Source organism: Pyxicephalus adspersus, chromosome 3 (genome assembly GCF_032062135.1).
Source record: "Pyxicephalus adspersus chromosome 3, UCB_Pads_2.0, whole genome shotgun sequence".
In the NCBI taxonomy this organism is placed as follows: Eukaryota; Metazoa; Chordata; class Amphibia; order Anura; family Pyxicephalidae; genus Pyxicephalus; species Pyxicephalus adspersus.
In genome coordinates, this window is record NC_092860.1 from 37,610,329 (window position 1) to 37,634,199 (window position 23,871).

The 23,871-nt window shown below is 34.8% G+C and overlaps 1 protein-coding gene across 34 annotated transcripts in view; it reads right to left on the reverse strand.

Annotated features, from left to right (window-relative positions):
* The window catches only part of PTPRD (protein tyrosine phosphatase receptor type D), a 956,723-nt gene that overhangs the window by 803,710 nt on the left and 129,142 nt on the right, over nucleotides 1–23,871 (reverse strand). For 33 of the 34 annotated variants that reach the window (XM_072404239.1, XM_072404242.1, XM_072404264.1 and 30 more), the window contains one exon: nucleotides 4,977–4,999. The exons of the other annotated variant lie outside the window; for it this stretch is intronic. The gene's annotated coding sequence lies outside the window, so the exon portion shown is untranslated. The remainder of the gene's footprint in view (nucleotides 1–4,976; nucleotides 5,000–23,871) is intronic. 34 annotated transcript variants of the gene reach the window in all.

Here is a 23,871-nt window from a genome sequence, read left to right on the forward strand (position 1 = left end):
AGTCCTCCAGGTTAAAATCGATTACCTAAAAAACAAAAATTATAACTTTTTTTCTTCCTTTCCCATAGTTGCAAAACAAGCAACACTGTCTCTTCTTTACCATTTAAAAATCTCTATTTCTACTACTCCATACCCCACACTCTTTCCATGCTTATGCTGCTACATTACTACAGAGTATAATGGTGGCTAAGGCGGAATTTGTTTGCTGAGGTTGTTACTGCTGACGAACCTTCTACCCTAAAGAGGACCCTCTTCTTTTCTAAAAAGGACCTTCTTCTCTTTTAAAGAAGACCTTTCATGGAGGGATGTGTAAGCTGCCATGTCGGATATGGTTCTGAAATATCAAAACAATATGGGTGCTTTCATTCAAATAATAAAACCCTATATATATGATGAATTACAAAATTAATATCTCACTAAAAAGGGACTAAATTTAGTAATTTTGTTTGGATTTTATGTAAAGGAATAGTATATTTTTTAAATTGGACAGCTAATTACATTGAACAAGGAAGAGTATATGTTTTTTTCCAGCCCTTGAATTTCTTCACTGATATACTAACAAGAGCAAAGTAGTTAGCATGTGTCAGTGCTACCATTATGTTCTCGGCATTGTTCACCCCATTGCCCAGGAGAAGGCAGCTGAAAAACAATGGCTAACTGACAAACACAGAAATGCCAGTATCATGCTTTCTGCATGGCTAATCTGCACAATTCTACTTTTACCAACGATTCACATATTTTTCTAAATAAATCTAGTTGAAAATTTGCAAATCCTGGGTGAAAGTTGAATGAGTCTTGGTCAAAAACCTTAATAAATAGGAGCCACAAGTATAAGTGGTATCAGGAGATGTGTTAGTTATTAACAGGAAAAACTAATCACTAATCACAAATTACAAAAAGGAGAAAGGTTTTCTGTTTTCAATCATATCTTTTTTAGGTGTTCCCTAAGGGCCATGTCAAATCTTCTTTGCAGCAATGCTTTTTTCCCTAATTTGTTTTTTTTTTTTTTTGTTAGTTAATTGTAGCTCAGTTGCACAGTGATTGGGTTTTAGCAGCTTTCCGTGTTAGTGATGGGATCTGCAGCAACAATCGCTCCTAATTCACTCCTATGGCTTAGCTATAAATCTCTATTTCTATCTATTGTAGGCAGTGATTCTAGCAATTAAATCACTAGGTACAAATTGCTATGAATCTCTGTATTAGCAATTTAGAGCAGCAATTAATTGCCCGTGTGATATGGCTGTAACAATGACAGCAGTAACATTTACAAACATTTGCTACTTTACTTACAATGCAGAGGGAGAGTCTGTCTGAAGTGCTGTTCCTTGTTGTGGAGTTAACATTGCAAGAGCTATATTTTTTATTACTGCAGTCTGCACGCTGTAATCTACAGTGTAAGCATGCACGTAATACAGTGTGATTAACCGAGGCAATAAAGATCACCACACACCCAAAACTGGCACAGGATTGTTTTTGCTAATAAAACCCATAAAATCAACATATAGAAAACCTTCAGAGAAACATACAATATTGTCATGATAACACCGGTACTGTATAGGAATACTGCAGCTCTCAGTTTTTTTATTGGAACTGTGCATGATCATTGGTGACCATCTGGGTCAAGTTGGTGGTTGAACACATTATTGAGAAACCCACCAAGAACCCCTTGGCACAAACCACCAAAAGTTTATAGATATTCACATTCAGGTCAAAGTTTACAGACATCAGTTAAATCAGCTAAATTCTGACTATACTACAGTTGAAATATTGGCTATGCCATGTGCACCTAGCTGCATAGATATTGTGGTATGCATCTAAATAATAAATTTATCTTTTTTGGATCACACAGCCATGACGCATATGCACTTCACATCCCACTTACAATATGTGCTGTCAATGCACGATTCAGAGAATAGAGTATTATTATGTTCTACCTAAGCTTTTACATGTCTCTTCTCTCTCAATATCATGACATTTAACAAAACACTGCTTTGATAAAGGTTTTAGTAGACTGTAATACTGTACAAAGGAGTTTGTAGGTCAATCAGCAATACACAGAAAAAAAACGCAGCCTCTTTCTCCACCCACATTATTTCCTAGCCTGTTTTTCTATTTTTAATGCTTCTTTTTAAGCAGCACAATCTCAACAAGACTGAGCTCAACAAAGGTATTAAAAAAAAACAAAAAAGTAATAATAATGTAGTGCTCAACAAAATACTGTAATAGCCTCTCATAAAAAATAAAATCTTGTTTTTAAATAATATATTTCAACCGTTAGCTACCGAGAAAAATAAAACTGGAAAAGAAAATAGATTTTTAATGTCCCTCTACTGTATTTTTTATTATTGGAATTCACAGTAACATAAAACTCACCTTGACTGCTGCCACTCTCATTATCACCCAGTAAATGCAGATTTTAATATGCCATTCACTGTTCCTTTATGGCATTTATAGTTGTATATAGCGAACACGTTCACAAAATAGCAAAAATCCTTTCTTTTATATTACACTGGAAGCTGTGAAAGGGACATAAATGTACTTAATGTTTTTTTGCCATTCTTGCAAATTGAAGGGACACCGAATATAAGATGGTATATATTACATTTATGGTAATATAACTATAGATTATACTGTATATTGTTAAATGCACCCAGCTACTTGACATAAATTGTTCTGTATGGTAATGACTTTGCAAAGTGATTTTTCAGCAAAATGCAACAGGGTTTTGCCTCTTTTTTTGTAGTTACTTAAGCAGAGTTGCTTATTCTATGTGCTTAAGTTGATAAAATGCTAGTGGGGAATGCAGCAGAAGCATATTGCAAAGAAGACAGCTTAAGAGCAAATGAACCGTTTAGAAATGCATATGTATATTCAAAGTCACCAAGTCCTTGCAACATTCCAGGCAAACATCATAAATGAAAGAAATGTGAACAACAGGTGATGTAAATATCACGAATCTGAAAAAAATCTGTAACCAGACTACCACTAAACAAAACGGCTTAGTCGGTAATACTTGTACTTTTGATTGCTATTGGTACTTTCTGAGGCTGATCTACCTCTGCCCTGCAGATTAAGAAGAACAAAAGCCTGACTAATTTTTCAACATTATTTCTGACTTTGTTTCTATCTACCTGGAAGCTTTAGGTGCACCTGTCTACCTTTTAAGCACCTTGTTGCATTCCCTGTAATAAATAAGAATTCCAATATGGAAAATAGGGATCACTCACAACAGATAAAAAAGTATGCAGTCCCAGGAACTGAAGCAGATATCTCGCCTATAGATTCTCAAAGTTAATGACCACCAGCATTGGTGCTATTTAGTTTTACTTAAGGTCCTTAAGGCAGCACAATGATGCTGAACTTGTATGGAAGGCATCAAACAGTAAGCATCATGTGATTGTTGAATGTTGATTCTTTTTATGGTCTATTTTAGTAATCTTGCAACTTGAGATTTTTCCCCGACATGGAATAACCTCTCATGCCTAATGTTACCCCCCACCTGAGTTTAACTTCCCCCCATTTTGGCACAAAACCTTACTACTTAACCACTTGCTAATTAATACCTTTCCTTAACCCCAGGCATAGTGCTCACTCACTTAAAATTGACCATACCTATTCCTAAATTGAAGGTGAATACATACAAAAGTTTTGTTAGGTACCTACTGGTTTCCTATTTTTTCCTGCTTCTAACCAAAACTGCACAAACCCTTTACCCAACAGGTTATTTACTTTCATATGACAGCAGCTGTCCGCTGTTGTATTTGCCTACTCTCTGCAGAAATTTTCTTGGCTGGCAGCACTGGCTTCACATTCTTGATATACAGCACTATTCTGTGATATGAATGTTCAAGAAGATTTCATCACAGAGGAGAAAAACACCAAAGTAGACTGGTGCATTAGTGTTGTTTTAGATAAGCCTAAGCCTATCCCCTGAAGAACTCTTCACATCCAAATAAAACATTACTACTTCCACTAGAAAGTCCAGTGCTTATTCAACCAACAGAAAGGAGAGAACAGAAGGAAATTTGATATGGCTCAAATGTTTATATGTGATTGTACACGATACATACAGTGATAAAAGAAATATTAATTACTTATATATGACTTATATCTAGACAGATTTCTGTTTATTATAATAACCCAATGGGCTTGATTCTCAACAATAGTCTTATGTGGCTTAGAGACACCCACCCTCTTTACCAGTACTGCTTATTCAACAAATTTTTTTCTTGAAAGTTAATTATTTTACATTTTGCTGTACTGTTTTACAGTCTTAACTGATACCATTTTCAGATTTTTTTGTATAACCTTGCACCTATTCCATAAAAGCATTCTATCCATTGAGTTTCACCACATACTGTATTTATCTATGGAAATCAAATTTAAAAAAGGGAAAAAAAACATTTCAAAATATAAATTACAAGCATGTCAGACAACAAGTTTTATCAAAAGCCTTACAAAGCACATAAACAAGAAAAATGAGAAAAGCTCAATCTCACTGTCCATACTTCGTGTAAAGGAAAAGTATCAGACTTTCGAAGAAACATGATGAACTTTGGGTGTATAGTTTTGTATTTTGCCATTCAAGACCTTGAATTGCAGGTGAAAACAAATGGTCATGTCTGTTACCACAACATATATTACTATATGTATTGTTGGCAAAATGAGTCATGATGCTGAAAAAAATGGAAGTGTGGGCTTTATTGTTCTAATTACGTCTTCCATTCTCTTCTCTATAGCCTTACGTATAACAATAGAGCCGACAACATCCAGGAAAAGTCAATGGGTCACTACAACATTTTTCTGTTGTGCCTCTTTGATAACTAAGCAATGTATCTTAGTATTAGTGAGTTCATTTTCAGCAACAGAGATGTTTACAGTCAAACCTTCCATAGAAGGCTAAAACACATTTCATATTGCAAAACCTTTGTACACACTGCAGCCAGCAAAATTAATTCAAGTGCTTCAAAGCTTACCTTTATTCAAGATTTTTTCATATCTGCAAAGAGAAAAAAAGAATTTGTAAGCCATTTTATGCATAGCAAAAAAATTAAAAATGTCACATACATTTATACATACAATAAAGTTGTAACATTCCTTAAATCCTTTGTCAGTAAAGCTATTACCCAGAATGCTACATACAAATAATCCATCAACATTTTAAAATACCAGGGCACCAGTGTCAAACTACTAGAGGAGACTAATGGAACAGGAGAATTGTGGACTCTCAGATTAGGATTTATACAATGAAAAATACATTATTGTTGGTTACAGCTCACTGTTCTGGCTGGAATACATCTATTTCTTGTTTTCAAGCCAGTAGTGAATTTATGATTTAATACTGATTTTTTTTCAAAGGTTAATGGCTAGGCTTCATTTTTCCACAAACAACCTAAAAACTATTACTTTGCAGAGTAATGATAAAATAATGCTACCTCTCAAAGTAGACCAGTGTGCAGGATATATACATTTAATTTTTTATCTGTTTAATAAGTGGTAAATGTGTGTTAAACCAACTCTGATGTTTGTAACTGCAGACACTATGGGACAATACACTCTCCACAAATGTATATTGAATGTTTGGTAAATACCATATTGACTACTGTATAAATATGCTTCCAAGAATCATTTTTATCATAATGTTCAATGAATATCAGGCAATGACTTGAAGTGTTTGCAAACATCATTTATTGGATAAAGTGCAAAGGTTTTTGTACAGAGGGGAGATTGGCCCCTTTATTTGTCCTGGTGACCATAGTCATTAGAACAAAAGGCGAGAATTCCGAAATGTCTAAGTTGTCATCAGAGCAATAGGTGAAAGACAATCCTCTAATAGGGACACTTTTTTAGGGAGAACTCTCTGGTATGAAAATTTTGTTTGTAGCGATATCCTCACTTTTCTTGCTGTATCTTAGGGACTAGAAGTAAGTAGTAATATTTGTATTTATTTATTTTTTGGCTGATGGCATTTTATGGCTGGGCATATATGTTAAAAAAAACTGAAAGTCTGAATATCTGTCAATCTTATAGGGTCAAGTTCTAAATCTGTCCCCTTTTGTGTAATTATGTAGACTAATAATTACTCCCAGTAAGGGCAAGAAAGTTGTTAGATTTTCTAGGATAAAATTTGACTCAGAGAATATGTAAAGAATGTTATTTGTCTTGATGTATATTATATATATATATATATATATATATATATATATATATATATATATGATATATGGCAGATTACATAATATTTCTGTAAAAGGTTCAGTTTATTATTAGGGCTGATCTTGCATAGTTACATAGTTAGTATGGTTGAAAGAAGACATAAGGCCATCAAGTTCAACCACTAAGGAGACAACATGCTAGAAACCAGAATATTACAGATAAAACCATATAAACAAAGTTGACCCAGATAAGTTTATCTATTGACTGTTCTATGCCCATTACAATATGGGTTCTCACTCCTTTCATGTATGTATACGCTTTTAGGGACATCTCATTTCATATTTAATGACACATCTTGTATATGACCGGGCTCAGCAACCTGCAGAGATGTCAAAACACAAGCTGATGTGTAGTGAAAAAATATATTAGGCAGTTTTTTGGTCTATGTGTGTTGATGACCAATGAATAATAAGCTCATTAAAAATTATGCAAACCAAAAAACGTGGCAATGTATGAATCATACCTAACTTCAGCCTAAAATGTTTTTTTTTTCTAACTCATCCCCTACTGTATACAAAACCAAACTGTTGAATCACCAGGATGAATGGTTAGAATATATTCTATATATTTATTTAGGCTGTTCATTTACAAAGGTTTATTATCATCTTGCAAGAGGTAGTTTACTTAGCTTAGTGAATGTGGTAATAGATCACTTAGACCACCATCACATTCAAAGAAATCTAATAAAAATTCTGAACTTTTCCTTGCATGCGATTGTATAGAGGATCAGCAGAGCTTCATCTCATTTACCAAGGTTGGTGAAATATCCATTTGCAAGGGGATACATCATTTTACTATGTAAACAGGCTATATTTCTCTAGTAAATCAACCTCATTGTCATATACATCAACAGTAGTGCCCTATGTACTTGATAACTAGCATAGCTTGCAAGTAAATAGTGGAGATAAGTGCATATTTTCATGGAATAGGTATGAAATGCTCAGTTAGATACTGCATTACAGACAGCAATAATAGAAAGTGAATAAAAGCAGTATAAAAACCCATTTCAAGATCTACAGTAGTGCACAGAGGAACTTTTCTAAAAGCTTATGAGAAGCAGTTTTTACATTATATATATATGCTTATTCAGTTTGTCCGCACTGACCTCAATTGCAGTTTGAAACTATATCAGAGTTGATGTAGCTGGATATAAAATGAGCTTATAGTGTTCACTCGGCTCCCAGTGGAGAGACATTCTCTACACCATTGCCACAGAAAAACGACATGATTTATGGCTGTAAACATTTTCTTTCTATTAAAAATCTATTTTAGATAGAGTCCTGATGAAGCACTTTTCCTTTACCATCATAGTCAATCCACAGCCATAGCTAGCTCATAAAGCACACCCTAACATTTTTTAGGAATCTGCAAGAGTTTGTTTACCATGTATAAGCACAAATACATCTACCAACCTAAGGAAAAACTTCTTTTTCACACAAAACCTTCCTAAACGTTCATCACTTTATAGGTTTAATACATAGCTGCAGTTCTCCTCCCTTTGTCTATGTAGCACTGACTAAAGGCTATATACAAGCAAACTTTCCTTCTTTTACTTTACTTTATCATTGCCCCCTCCTTTGCTTTTGTCTCTTTATTACAGAATCAATAAAAATGTTCATGTTTAACTATATATACTTTAATTTAGCTTCTCCACCCTACTAATTGGTCATTTCTGCTGGTGACATACTTCTAGTTACCCACAGCCTCATGAGATGTGCAACGGTTGTCTGCAGCCCCCTGTAGGTCACACACCCCATGTGTCCACAGGTTCGTTAATACCAAAGTATTGTTGGATTTCACATTTGCAATATTTTGGCACTTGCTAGTTCCCTTTAATTTGTGGCCAAAATAGGAGAACGTGGGCAGCTAAAGGGACATAATTCATGCCCAGAAATGAGGAAGTGTGAGGTGGAGTGGCAAATATTTACAGTTCACAAAACATGAGAATTATTAGTGGTTTTCTAACAAAGAAGAGGAAATGTATATTTTAATTCAACAATAAGTAGTTCCCTCACTGTTCTTTGATTCTGTATAGTCAATCTTTGCTGAGAACTCTTGAGTAGGAATAGTACCAGTACCATATGAATAAAGATGCTTTATAGATACCGTAACCTGTAGTTACTGCAAGTCATTACTTGTCCACATGACAATAATTCAAAAACTCTACAGGATTTGCACAGTGTAGGTAAAGAAGATATGATTATCTGATCATAAATGTGCATAAGATGGCACATTTGCATAGGTCTTTTTGCTTGAATAATTATATGGTTGTATTGAAAACTCCTTTCAGATCTCTTGAAAATGTATGTCAAATAATATTACTTTAGTCATTAGTGTTTTAAATGGCTAATGCAACAGGTAATGTTTTGCTTCTGTAATATATATCATTTTCAGGGTCTCAGTGACATTTGAATATGTAGAGGTGGTACCAGGAGTCACAACATTCACAGCTGTGCTGAGGACCCACGTGCACAGGTGGTCTACAATGTAACCCTTGCAGTCAGCTTTCTTTTCATCCCTCTATAGATTGTTTCATGGCCAATACAAATTCATATTTACTTTCATCAGAATATTTGTTCCTAATTATTCTCTATCCACATAAGAAAATCAGGATTTTGGACAACTGGGGCTGATTTACTATAGGATTGTAAGCAATTAACCTAGCAAGGTGAACTATCACACTTCAAGAGGTATTTCCCATAGCAAAGTGAATAATGTAAATCTCTGTTGACTTCAGCCATCCAATCATGCGCAAACAAAAATCATGTTTTTTTTCAGTTTTACATGCAAGTAGTTCAGAGTTTTTTGCAAAGAAAATTATCCCCACAATAATTAAGCTCATAAAATGATTCCCTACCTAGTAATAATTTACTTACCTAGATGAATGTTTCTTTAGCAAATTATTATTATTATTATTAAATCAAATCAATCCCAGCGTTTGTTAAAAAAGGAGAATGGAGAACTGTCCCATAGAGAATTAATTTGAAACTTTTCTTTGTCAAGGCAGTGCAAAAACAAGGTTTCACCTCAACCACCACCAACTACACCTAAACTTCCCAGCACCTAATACACGTTTCCTAGCACCAGAAGGCACAGTTCCTCAAACTTCCTTAACCATATGGCAATAATAGGTAACTGCTGATTGGCCCAATGCTGTTACATGAGGCCAAAGCTTTGTGGTCTCCAAAGGTAGGATTTACAATTTGTGAAGGCAAATAATATAACACTTGTAGTCTACAGCCAGGTAACATTAAAATACATAAGTTAAAGAAACGAAGGTTATCAGCCATAGATGACTTTAAATGTTGTCAGGGTTAGTACCGGGACACAAGGACAAACAAATGGACATCAACACATCAAGGAATGCTTTTGCTCATAGTAGTTCCCTTTTCAGATTGACTACTGGCAATAACAATGCATACCCTAGGATATTCAGCTTTCTAGGCCTCATCTCCAGACCCAAAGATGCAGTGACACAAAAGCATAAAGAAGCAAAAAGCAGTTAAGACTGCGTGGAAAACTGAAATAAAAGCATACCTACGGGAAGCACTAAAACTAAGTATAAAGCAGAAGAACCAGAAAGAACAAAAAAGGTTTACACCAAGTTGGCAAAGTGGACAAAGTCCAGCACAATATGGAGGAACTATAGAGCTTTTCAACAAAAATCAGGATAAAGACATAACTCAGAAAGTACCTCAGACAGGCACACAAAAATAAGACAACTAACAGCAGGGTCAGGCAGAGAAACAAATAAATCTAAGAAAGAAGCAAAAAGCAGAGGGCGCAACATGTCCTGATGGTATCAGGGGACCAGTAAATAACTATAGGGTAATAGATAAATTGTTCCAACTTGTAAATTTCTCCTGGGGGAATCCTGGGAGATCAGATACAGGTGAAAAATTGTGGAACAGACAAATGACCACTAAAAAATAAAGTGTTATGGTGAGAGCCAATGTGCTTTAAAGGTCTTAGGTTTATACCCATGCAGGTCTTTACGGTTACAACCAATAAAAAATGAAATATGGCTACTATGAGTGCTTACACATCAGGCTACATAAGAATTTGTTGGAACCATGTGCTTTTATCTAAAATAAAGGATCAGACTTAAAAAATCAACTGTTATAACTGTTATGAATCTAAAACAAAGAGGCTGCTGACATCCAAAAGACAACACATAGTTTTTCCAACAGGCATGTAGATAAATAAAGCCTAGTGCTTCTGTATTGCCTGCTTGTCTATTTCTTGATATAGAAAAAATATGAATTAATTCAAATATCACTGTTTTGTTTTTAAATGAAAAGCATGTATCACAATAATTCATATATCATTATCATTAAATTTCTATACCAAGGATAACACATGCAGATGGACAGGGTGGCATGCCAACTTTTAAGCCAGTCTTCCAGCTCTTCACGCTCTACTGTTGTCTAAATTAAGCAATACTTGACATATAATTTGAAAATGCCAATTGGTTTATTGCCTTACCACCCACTGAAATGCATGATGCAGACACAAGCAACACAAAGACATGATGTTTATTCTGACTGGAGGTTTAATTCCATATCTGGTAAATTGTTCAGTTTTATGTAACATAAACAGCAAACAATGATAAAAAAAATCTTTAGACTAAATCCATTCAGTGGTTAGTATAAAATGTCTGCATGGCGTGTGTATGAAATGTTTTGTAGATTGTACTCTATATATTGCAGTTGATGTGATATAAACATGAAATAAATTCCCACTGTCGTTAGGGAACTAGTGGCAACCTCCCCACTTTACATTTCTCAGTTTTGCTGAATGCTAAATCTATATGTACAAAAAATATTGAATCAATGGATATGGTGGAAACAGAGTGAAACTTTTAGCATAAACAGCAACTACTGCACTGCGCATTTTCATTACACTAAATGATTAAGAAAGGTGGTGAGAAACAAGTCAGGGAACTTTTTTCTTTTACCCTATTCACAGATGCCAGCATTTTTGTATATCATGATAAAAATAAACTTGAAGTTCAAGGAACCAGAAGAAGCACTTGCGATGTATTAATATTCTTTCATACTTACAGATGCGTACAAGACTAGTTATCATCCTTAAAGTGAGAATGGAAAAGCGTCATATTTCACAGTTTATGTATAAATAGATATCATGATGCAGAATAATTAAGTATTTAAAGATGTGCGAGTTCACAAGTGCCGAAAAAGATAACGTCTTAGTCACTGCGATGTTCACATGTTTTTGATTAATCAAAACTTTCAAAGTTTGAAAGAAAACTTTGAAAAAAGATCATACTGTAGCTTATTATGATTTTTGTATGAATTCATAGGTAAAATGACAAATAATTTATTTTTGAAGGTTTAGCAAGAGCAGTATTTTTACTTTAAAATTATCCCTGGGAATCTATTGAACTTTAAAGTACAGTGGTACCTTGGTATAAGTCCTTAATCCATTCCAGATCCTTGGACTTACCAAACAGAACTTATACCAAACAAATTTTTCCCATAAGAAACAAAAGGAAAATGAATAATCCGTTCCCATGAAAAAAAATCTTATTGTTATTGGCATATTATACATTGATGGGACTGTATACAATAATTTAAACACTGCCTGATACTAAAATGCATAAATACAAAAGCAATGAGATAAAAAAATGAAAATTTACCTCCCTTTACCTTGCTAAGAAGAGTTGAGTGCCTACTAGGATGGTGCTGAGAAGGGAGGAGGAGATGTTATGTAATTCACAGAGAGTTATAGCGCGGGTTGTTCACTGAATGGTAGCAACTGGCGTACTGACACTCGTGGGCAGTCGTGGCTTTCTCTCAAGAGAGGTAAATAAGGGTAGCGCTCTGTGTTATCACTCATTTTGACCCATACAAGTTCTAGCAAAAAGGTTGTATACCAAGCAAATGTTGTATACCAAGCAACATTTTTCGTGTCCAAACAGGACTTATACCAAGTTGGACTTATTCCAAAGCGGACTTATACCGACGTACCAATGTATATGTAAAGGTAACAATGGGAAGCTTAGACCCTCTTGACTCTCTGTAAAGTATTCACTGCTGTCTGTGTCATCCTTCTCATTTGTCCTAATGACCATTATCATTAAAACAGAGAGAAGGCAAAACCAACATTCTAAGTTGTCATAAGAGCAAAAGGTCCAAAAGAGACACATGTTATAGCAACAACTCTCTAGTATGAATATTTTCTTTAGAGAGAAATTCCCTCATTGCCTATTATGTCTTCAGAAAAAAAGTGATTGAAACTCTCCCTAGGAAGGGGCAGACTGCAAAATATAAACTGATAGAGTGTTTAACACCTAAAAAAATGTTTGCACATAAATTTAGGTAATTGTGTGCCATCACATTTTGCTTTAAAAAAGAAACATCATAAAAGTGCTACAACTTTAGATTACACTGAGCCATGTGAGTAGATGAAACCCATTCCTGATGACTGTGAGACCCTTTTAATGAGTTATTTTTTTCAGAAAAGAGTGTTTTTACAAAGAAATACCCCTATCACAAATGATCTGAATCTGTCTGTTTAAAAAATAGATGTGTGCACAAAGAAGGAATATATTCGTTACCTAAGCCCTAATACCAAAATTAGTGTGAATGTATACATCAAAAGATACACTTATATCCTAAGTAGCCATTTTTAAATGTAATGTGTGATCATTCATAATTATGTATTTTTCAGTGTTAATGTTGGCTTTATTTATACTGATAAATCTGCTTACTTCCAATAAAATAAAGACATAAAATGATCTAGTTTTATTGTGGGTCTCCAAACCAAACAACAGCTGATACAAGAACACTGTGTGCCTTTGCAAAACCTGAGAAGTATTTACAAGTTTACCTGAAAAAAAAAATATATTGTCTGTTCCAAACAGTCACAATATAAAGAAGCAATGATCTCTTCCATTGCACTTTATATATGTGGGCTAATATATCTGTTATTACTTAACGTGAAAAACAGATCTGTGGTATTAGAGGTCGATGAAAGGTCTTGCGCCCAGCAAAGTCAGGGCTGTGTTTATCCCTGATGTGGTAGCCTATTTCATTCCCTTCACAATATTCAACACTTCATCTCTATGAAAGTTCTAATAGTGGGAGGTTAGAAGTCCAGTTCAGTTTTTATTGTCTGTGTTTCCAGTGGGGATATTTATCACTGGAAAAATAATAGTAATATAAGTGGTAATACCAGTAGTAGTAAAAGCAGAAGTAGTTGTTAATAATATTATTAAAATTATTAGTTTAAACATGTAAATATGTAGTGCACATCTTTAGGCTACAAAGGTATAGTAACAACACAGTAATAATAGAAATAAATTCAACATTCTTTAATCTGATTATTCATGTGAATGCCAAAATCTATTTATAGTGTTATTTCATAAATTGATAATAAAAACATAAATAAGTTAAACTGTCTTGATAAACTGCTAACAATTTTGGTTCAGCATTCCTCCATAAGGTGGATTTACCTGTCATCTGTGTTTTCTATAGTTAGTATATTTTGTGATACAATAGACTAACATTAGGATTATTGATGGATCAATCTGTTAGTTAGCCCTTAGAGAACACAGCTAGTGGAAATTCAGCAGTAAATACCCAAACCACATCATTATTTAATATCAATATTTCCAATTCTGAGTCTTCTGACAGAGATACAGGTGTATGTAGCAAATATTCATGCCATTGTCAAACTTACGACCTGCATGCATTACCTGGAAGTGGTAACAGGCTGTCACTCTTACAATTTTTCAGACAATTGCAAATACCTGTGCAGATAGCTGCAAAAGCATAGCAAAGAGGTTTCACCAATGGTGGTAATGCTGCCGTCTTTTAGCCCGTTAAAAAAAGTTAACAGACCAATTCAGTCTAATGTTAACCATTTTTTGCAGTGGTGAAACTACTCAAAATACCCGGCAATGACTGCCTGAACCCTTACTTAAACACCTAAACACAATGGCCCTGATTTATTAAAGCTATACAAGACTGGAGAAGATAGACTATCAAAGGTCTTAACTAATATAGGTCTCCAGTCTTGGAGAGCTTTTAAAAATTAGATCCAATGTCTGTTTACATGTTAAAGTCAGGTAATCAGCCCACAGTGACAGTGTACACTAATGTTATGTTTAGTTCATAGATCCTTTACGATTACAATGGTTTGCTAGTTGGGCCAGTGTTACAGTGAACATTGCACACTTCATGATAATCAAATAAAAAGACCTATTAGTACACAGTTACATTCAAACAGACATTTCCAAAGAAGTCTATTTCAATGTGCCTGGCTACTAATTCCTATACCATGATCAGGATAAATAAAAACCTTCACAGACACATGAACAAAGGTACACACGTGGTGAATAAAAGTAAAAATCCAATCCATCAAAAATATAATTTGCAGGTAAGTGTGTATTTGAATAAATTTCCTGTGTTTTTAAAATAGGAAGATATTCTGACATTTGTATGTTTACTTTAATCTAAGCACTACAGATATAAGATGAGCATCTCCTAACCTCCCTGGCGGTATGAATACTAAGTATTTTTAAATGTAAATGCGGTACATTTAAAAACACCTAGTATTTTAAATTTCCTACCTGGTCTCGCCTACCAGCCCAAGGGTCCCACCCCTTAGGCACACACTCGCGAGCAGATGCCCTGCCGGCATTTGCTTCCCCTGGCCTCGAGAGGCACCGCTGGAGGACGCTGCTTTAACATGGGAACCAGGTAGGGCTTTTAAACTCTCTGGAAATTCAAATTCGAGTGTGGCTCGGAGTTACCACTTTTGTTATTGAAAATTCACCCGGAGCCACACTCAGAATACTGCCAGGGAGGCTAAACCAAGGGTGCCAAACCGACGACCCGTGTGCCACATCTGGCCCGTGGAGCTGCCAGATTAGTTTGTATAAACCTTCATATCTACCACACTGAATGTCATAGGAATGTGAAATTTTCAGGGTACACAGGGACCCTTGGAGCTGTTACTAAACCTAATTTCTTAACCCCTTCCTCATGCCATAGAACCCTGCCTAGGGGTAGAGGCTCAGTAACGCTCACTGCCGCCTGGAGTCAAATCTGCAAATTCTCCAGTGCAAGGGACTAAGCAGCTAGTGGGGGGTTACACATAGCTGTCCACTTACCTTCTGTGAATATGTACCCTTTGCAATTTGTTACATGAATTGCATTTCTCACTGCAAAGATTTTTGGGTACAAAGACGCCCCTCCCTAATAACTGACAGGACGCATTGTATGGTGTAGTTTCTGCTCTTTGGTACAGGAATAGTGAGCGGGGAGCAATATAGGACCCACCAGCACTGTATGATAGCTTTAGTAATGTATCTTTAATTAATAAAATGTTGCATTAGTAAAATGAGCATCAAATGGTGAGTGCAGAAATTTTTGATTTTTCATTTCTTTTATTTGGTGCATGTGCCTTACGATACCTAGAAACATTTCAACCTAATTTCATTTAAATTAAAACTATTCTTGTTTTAAACATACATCTTTAATGTTTGTTTGCATTGTGGCTAGCAAGTTTTATCCCAAACAGTGACCCCCAGATGAGAAAAAGTTGGGCACCACACTGTCCTAAGCCATTTGAGTTTAGTTGGACTTGGCAAAAATTTTCATACCTGTGAGGACCACAGACGTTCTGTACTTCACCAGACAACATTAGCATGTACCGAAGCAATCTGAGCATGCATGTTTATTTCAGAAATAATTTAGATACAATAGATACAATAAACTGATTTTAAACTCCCTAAGACATTTTAGATATGGTATTTTAAACAGTAACTATAAAGTATTTGGTATTAAACAGTATATGGTATTTTTTGGGGACAAAAAAAGCTCATTGTTGAAGGTAGGGCTTTGCTTAAGATGTGTTACATTGTCATGGAATGCTAGATAAAAGGACTGAGAGAAACAGCAGAGAAGACATTCTTTTATCAAACAAAAGATTCTTAACTTAGGCAATGCAAGGGATAGGGATCAGAAAGTAGGAAAAGTTGTGATCACCACCTTCAGACATCAGTTCTTATCTCTGCAGTGACACCTCATTTCAAATCCAACCAACTCTGTTACTAACAATCTTCCCTGGATGAACTAGATAACTGTTTCAAATATAAACTGATCTATATGTAGTTTTGGATAATGGACATTTGCTTGCTACATCTGTTCATACTAGGCACATAGGAGCCCGGTTGGCCAAAAATATTGGGGAAGTGTGTTGTTGTGTCGTCCTACAATATGGGTCCTTCACTGTAGAGGGTGTATGGGAGTCTAGTATGGACAGGATGGGGCCACATAGGCTGCATCATTTTCCTGGTCTGGTATTAATATTAGAGGGGACCCAGTTCCATTTTTAAATGTTTTTTTAAAGAATAAAATTAAACATACAGCTTTACACATTCCAACCAAACTATTTGTGTATAACCTTGTTGCAAGGTTACAGTCAGGAAATTGAATTTGTGAAATAATGACAAGCACGTTTAATGGAATAATGCTAAATGACTTTGGACAAAAAAACTATTGTTGAAGTAAGTAAGTAAATAATTATCTACATTCAGCCAAATCCACCCTCCAATGATGTGTCCTTGCTTTACCGAAAGTAAATTTTCATTTTGAACAATAAAGTACTGAGGCTGGTCACCAGATTTTGTCAAAATGCAAATTTGTCAAAATGCTTTTCAAGATTGGGGAATGTTGCATATTTGGTGACCAATCACTTGAATGGTGATACAAATTATGTCTCATGGGCTGAAACATGGAAATAAAGAATAAATATCAGCATAAAGTGACACAAAGTATTTGGTTGTTAAATTTATAAGCAGGTTTACACATACATTATTTTGCACAGACAAATGATGTATTTGGAAAAATATATATAGTACTGCAATATTTTTTTAAAATACTAGTGGTGGCCAGATAGTTCCATTGGGAGTTGATTCCGATATGCATCAGAGGCTAGAGCTTTCCTGGCTTTGGAGCCAAACTCTGAATTTAAGCAATTTGTATTCTGATTTGACATTACTATACTTGGTCTCATTTAAAAATGTACAAAATCCAACCTGGAATTTTCAAAAAGGAGAATTTCCACATGCGGTCGGTTTTCTTAACTGATTTGACTGGATTTATCGTACACTACAGCCATACTTTATATTGAAGGTACTGGAGTCACTGTAAAATTAAAAAATATTTCAAAATTTTTATGCTCCAAGCATACAATAGAAACCCCCTACTAATACCCTAAATAAAACTAGATACAAGCCCTCTGGAAATGTGCAAATTGTTATACTTTAAGCTCTTCGATCTCTTGCTTATTAACAAAAGTTTTTTTTCTGCACTGAATTGTGGCTGGGACCTAGTGTGAATCTACATTTTCATATATCCCAGCAGCGTAGACGTAAAAGAAGCAATCTGCTGGTAAACAGAGGGGGCCTGATTTATTACAGCTCTCCAAGACTGGAGACGAAAGCCTATCATGGGTGAACCTGGGTGATCCAACAAACTCAGAATGGATCTAGTCAAAGATTAAAAACATTTGCCAACTAATAGCAAATTATTTTTAAAAATCCATTCCAGGTTTGTAGGATGACCCAGGTTCTCCATTCTGGTTTATGTTAGGAGAGAGAAGTAGGATAAAAGTATTGGATAAAAAAAGAAACATACCTTTAAACATGTTTGATCTATCTACAAACCTGCCCCAATATCCAATACTTTTATAAAGTCATATCCACTTTTATTAATATCAATTCCTTCTGTGGTTCACAACCAAGACTGTCTAAAAAATAGGACCAGAGTGGTTCCATTTAACCTAGTTTACTATCAAATACAGCACTGTAAGAAGACATAAAAATATTTATTTTTAATCTTTGACCATAAGAAAATTCTTTTTATAGAAAGTCCTTTTAAATAAAAATACATATTCAACTCAAACCAAGTAAAGTAGTCTAATTGAGACTAAACTGCTGACAGAGGCCCCGGTTGGTAAAGGTTAGAGCATATTGTTACAACATCCTTTCACAGATGCATGCACATAACTACAATATATTTAACCCTTAAACCTTACAAGTCACAAGACATTATATTACCACCATGACAAGGTTTTTTTTTCTATTTCTGTAAAAGAGTAAAACCATTCACAAGAAAACTGACATTCTCCAATGTAAATGTATATCTGTAACTGTTTTTTTTTCTTTTACCCTTCTGGAAGATATAAAAAAACACATTTTTTACCATCTAATTTTAATTATGAGCACATTCCTGGCACGCTGTTATGCACATTAGTCATAGGAAAACATTTTTGGAAAATAAAATAGTAATTTATGTCTTGTAAACATTTCGACTGCTAATTACCAAGAAATGTTATTCACAGCCTAATGTCTGTCTATTTGAATCTTGCGTTCAGAAACAGGTGTTCTATTAGACGTTATCCATAACAGTTGGCTTAAAGAATGTCTTTAATAACAAAAAAATATACATTGAAAATTCAATTGAAAATACTATTTCAACTATTTGAAAATAATAATTAAGTACAAGAAAATCAATAATTATTCTTCAGGTATAACATGTAAATATAAATATAAAAAAAATCTTTTTTTAAAATAGATCCCAAAACACACACTAGTCCGACCTACTAGAAATGTAATCATCTATTAAGAAATTAATAAGTAACTGTGGACCTCTTTAATGCCATTGAAATTCACCGGCTAGTGTCTTAATTTACAAACATTAAATAGTCTGGCCAGTAACCAACATTGCAGTTGATTGACAGCCAACTGGAATTCATTATTTGTCATTTATTAAATGGGTAGAGGTTGTTCACTTAGCAAAGTGAATGTTCCCCTCACACAGTGGATGCTCATTTGGAAGTAAAAAAAAGTTGTGTTGCCTTTGAACTCAAATAATAAAGGAGTAACTGCAGCGCTAATAAACAGCATCCATAAGTAATGACAGCTGTTTGATCATCTCTGTTTGTGGTTTGCTTAATGCAGACCTATCATCAAAATTTTTACTTGCCATAAAAATGTAGACAGCATGCGCAGTGAGATTGGCACTTTATTTTTTCCCATTTACAGCAAGCTTCCACACCCGCTCTCGCACCTGCACAGTGATTAGGTGACTTATCCAGGAGATGAAAGAAGATGGACATAGATTGTGGTGCCCACCGCTTCCTCTGCCCTGGGATAAAGGTGGATTACATGGCGGTGCGGGCCCCAAACAGGGACATCTCTGCAGGGATCGGGGCACTATGAAGTAAAGGTGAGCAAGAATTGTTTTTTTAGTTTTGATTTAGAGAAGTATAGGCTGTTGTGCAAATCTGTTAAAAGTTGCAAATCTTATTACAATTAATTCAATCACGTGTAGCAAACAATCTGTTTTTTATTATGATTTGATAGCTGAAGTCCCTTTGTGTATGATTAATAAATATAGTGAGCATATAATAAAAAAAATTAATATTACAATAAAATAGAATTCGCCTTTATTATGCAATTATGTGCAACCTGAAAAAAAAAATGATTGCTTGCACTTAATTCAAATATACACAATTTAACTTTAGTTGCTAACTTAAGTAAACTTTCCATTTACAAAATAAACACACTTTATAGAAGTCATCTCCAATCTTTCAGTAAACCAAGCCCATTGATTTACTTTTCCCAATAACCCAACATCCTACAGGCCAATAAAGTTTTATGTTTGTCAAGATAGTGAGCATATATGTTCCAATGATATCATCCTCTGCATTCAACTTAGTTTTAACATGTCAATATTAACAGGGATGAGGATAAAACCACAAGGAATTTGGACATCGTGCACTTGTTATTGTAGGGTCATAGGCGTTAGATCATTATATTCAGATATTCACTTCTGGTTCTTATTGGGAACATAATGAAGAGTGTCAGTGAGTCTGTGTGGGAACCCATACAAGGATTTACTTCTGCTCTGGTCCAAAACAGCAAGCGAGAGTGTCAGGGAAGGGCAATGAATGATTGCATGGAACTAAGGAGCAATCCTAATCAGGGGCTCTATGGCCATCAAGGAGCAAGAAAGGCCTCCAATTCCACCCACTGACTAACATCAACAACATTTCAGCTGCTTTGTATTACAATTACATGTAATAAACACTTCTATGGCTCCCATGCTTTAAAGCACAAATATCTACCAACTGTCCCTTATTTGGAGGGGCTGTCTCTCTTTTAAGACCATGTCCCTCTGTCAAAGTTAACTCACCAGTTGTCCATTTTTGGGTGGATACATACACCTCTATAAAAATACATTAACTATTGATGTCTTTTTTTTCCATTAAACCTTACAGCCTTTCAACAATTCTGTTTGCTATTTGGAAAAGCTAATATAAAGGAAACATAGTTGTGAAAAAAGCACTGGTTGGTTAACTATTTTTAAATATTTATTTTTGTGGTTTGCAAAAAGGGGTTGTAATGGGTGCGGTATTTGCCTACCTTAAACTAAAAAGTGTCCCTCTTCCCTATCTTTAAAATTCAGGAGGTAATATTACACACACTATGGGCACTATTTCTAAAACAGGGAATCTGATATTGCCTCAAACATTTCCTGGTGGGAATCAATTACTGTTATTGAAACACATGGACCTGGAAGATTCTATGTGGGAATGTTTGAGCAAATGTCTGATTCCCTGTTTTAAAAAGAGAGTAAGTACTAGTGGTATGCTTAGAAGTCATATGCATTCAAGAACTGATATTTTTAGTTATTTGTTAAAATAGTTTAGCATTTATAGCAAACACCACTGACTAGGTGGCTGTGACACAGTCCAGAATGAAGAGGATAACATTTCTACATGTGCCATCAATATGAACTATATCTATAGAGAAGGAACTGAGATGATCTGCAGTTACAGAACATATAAAGCTGCGAAAAGGAAAAAAGAATAGACCAAGATGAAACTGGGCATATAAAGGAATAAAATGTATTTGTGCAGGCTGGAAAATGACAAAGGGCAAGAAATCTACCAAAACAAGTTACAAAGCAAACAGAAGGAAGGGCGGGGGAGAGAGAGGAGAGAGATCAATTTTGGCTGAGATTGTTGCCTTGAGTCTACTACTCATCTTTATTAAAAGTGATCCCTCAGCTCAGGACAGGTTGCAAAGAAGACTTGCATGTGTTAATATAACATCAGTTACCATTATTTGCACTCATAGTACGTTTCAGTTTATTGAACAAGAGTTCTAGACAATAAAAAAATTAAATGTAGTACATTTCAGTTTATTGAACAAAAGTTCTAGATAATAAGAAACTTCTATAAAAAAAAGCTAAGATGTTTTATTGAAACGTTTAGGGTTTCAATTTTTTTGCTATTTGAAGAACATGTTTATAATTTTTTTGGCAGACAAAAGAAAATGTTATTTATTAAGAATAAGGCAACCGATAGGAAAGAGTCAGAGTTTGTGGTTAACTGGAGTGTTTTGCTAAAGGGTGGATGCTGCAGATAACGACTGACCAGTGCAATGAAAGCCCTTTGTTGTGACATTTGTTGGCAGGAAATCAGCAGCCAGTCTGCAGGAGTAATCTAGCTGGTTTCATGTGTAGGTGAAAAGGGTGGGAGATGGCAGTAACCTCTGATAAATAGGGAGTTTAAATTAGCACAGTCACAGTCTACGGATGTTAGAAATAAATGCTATTAAAGAAAACTGTAAAAAAATAAAATAAAGAAAAATCAAATAGACAACAAAAAACTTCATCCATCAGCCCAGAGCAACTAATCAAAATGTTTTTTTTGCATACATTTGCAGATATTTGTAAAGCCACACTACTGTCCTAAGATTCATCTGTTATGTACAGTATAGCAATTAAAAAAAAAATATTTACATACACATAAAATTGTTGGCCAGAAAACATGTGCATTTAATTTGACATTGTTTAGGAGTTCTGAATTAGCCATTGTTGGGCTCAGTCTGCTACAAATCTAAGACCAATTTGCTCATCTTTATATTCAAACTATTTCAAAAGATCGTGATGTCTGAATTTTTGACCCATGTATCAGCATGACCTCCATATAATATATTTTCTTATAGGTACATCTCTTCATTTTGAAGGCACAGGTTCACGTCTTACATTGTTGAGCAAAAAGTGTATTTATCTTTCTTAAAGCAATAGTAGTAAGCTCACTTTTTTTGTTTGTACTAGTGGACCCAAAATTCTTCTGCTGAATGCTCGGTGATTCTTGCTGGTAAATCTGGTGTACCTCAGCACCGCAGTGAATGAAATCCTATGCACTCCTGTCCATCACTCCAGCCTGGCCAGTCAGGAACACAGAAGATTCCCAACCCAGGAGATGACCAAGTAAAGATGTCAATGCAAGGTGTGAATTTAGTTCTGTTTTAAGCTTTCAGGTCATTAACTTTGGTTTTAAGTACGGTTGGTGATTTGTTTTAAATATACCATAAAAAGTGTTTTGTAATGTCTTTTATCTATCTTCTGGTGTTATCAAAATAAGGAGAAGGGAAAGTGTTTCTCTTTTAGAATGACATAGAATACAGTGAGTAAGCATTGTCACCCTAAGACTGAAAGTGTGTTACTGGTTGGATCGCTTTGGTAAAAAGCAAAAGAAAAAGCCTAGAATAAGAAAACTAAAGGAGCCAACACAAGTAGACATTTATAATCTGCAAAATTTTACATTTTTATTTATGGATTTAGATAAATGCTTCAAGATAATAACATTTTCTGTATTATATGTTATATGTGATATTTTGTCTCTTATAACTTCCTTTCCCATTATTTGCTGGATAACCCAAGTTCACCCATGGTAGTCTATCTTCTTCAGTCTTGCAGACTTTCAATAAATCAGGTTCAGTGGATGCATATTCTGATTCTGATTCTTGTTCTTCAAGTTTATTAGAAAAATTATTTGAAAGAAATGCTTTTATCAATATACAAGATGATGAGATGTGATGATGTGCTGCGCATGAAAATGTACATAAAATTAGACTTTGTTTTATATTAAATTGACATGCAAGAAAAAATAGTTGACCCCATGTCTTTATATCAAACATGACAAGATGTTTTTTAAAAAAATCCAGAAATAGTTCATGTGAGGCCAATATTGACAGATCTGGAGACATTTTATCAAGCCCTAAATCCCTGCTCTTCCTGTGGTTAGGTCTGAAAGAGGTGACAAACAATTTTCAGCAATGATGACTTGACCTGAGTTGTAAACCTTTCTCTTTCCAAAGGAAATTGCATTTGGATGAAATCGTGTAAACAGACATTTAAATAAAAACATGTGCAATTCTATAATTCTTTTCACAGGCCAATTTAAAACTAAGGAATAGATTTCTGTACGAAACAACCTTGAAATAGTAGCCTTGAAGAACAGTTTTTAAAAGTAAATATGCTGTGGATAACAGGACAGGACAGATGAATTGAACGTGTAGAGGAGTTGCAATGACTGTATTTGACTCAGCAAATTAAGGTAGCCATGTATCAATGTCGTTTAAATTGCATCTGGGTATACATAAGAGCGTTTCTCCATCCTCTTTTTCCTTCCCTAAGGCACCAACAAAAGGTGTACTTCACCATGAAGTTTTTTTAAAGCAAGCAAATGTGACCTCATTTTAATGCAGGTATTATATAGAATATAATTAAACTCTAAATATATTATAAACCTACAAGGATCACC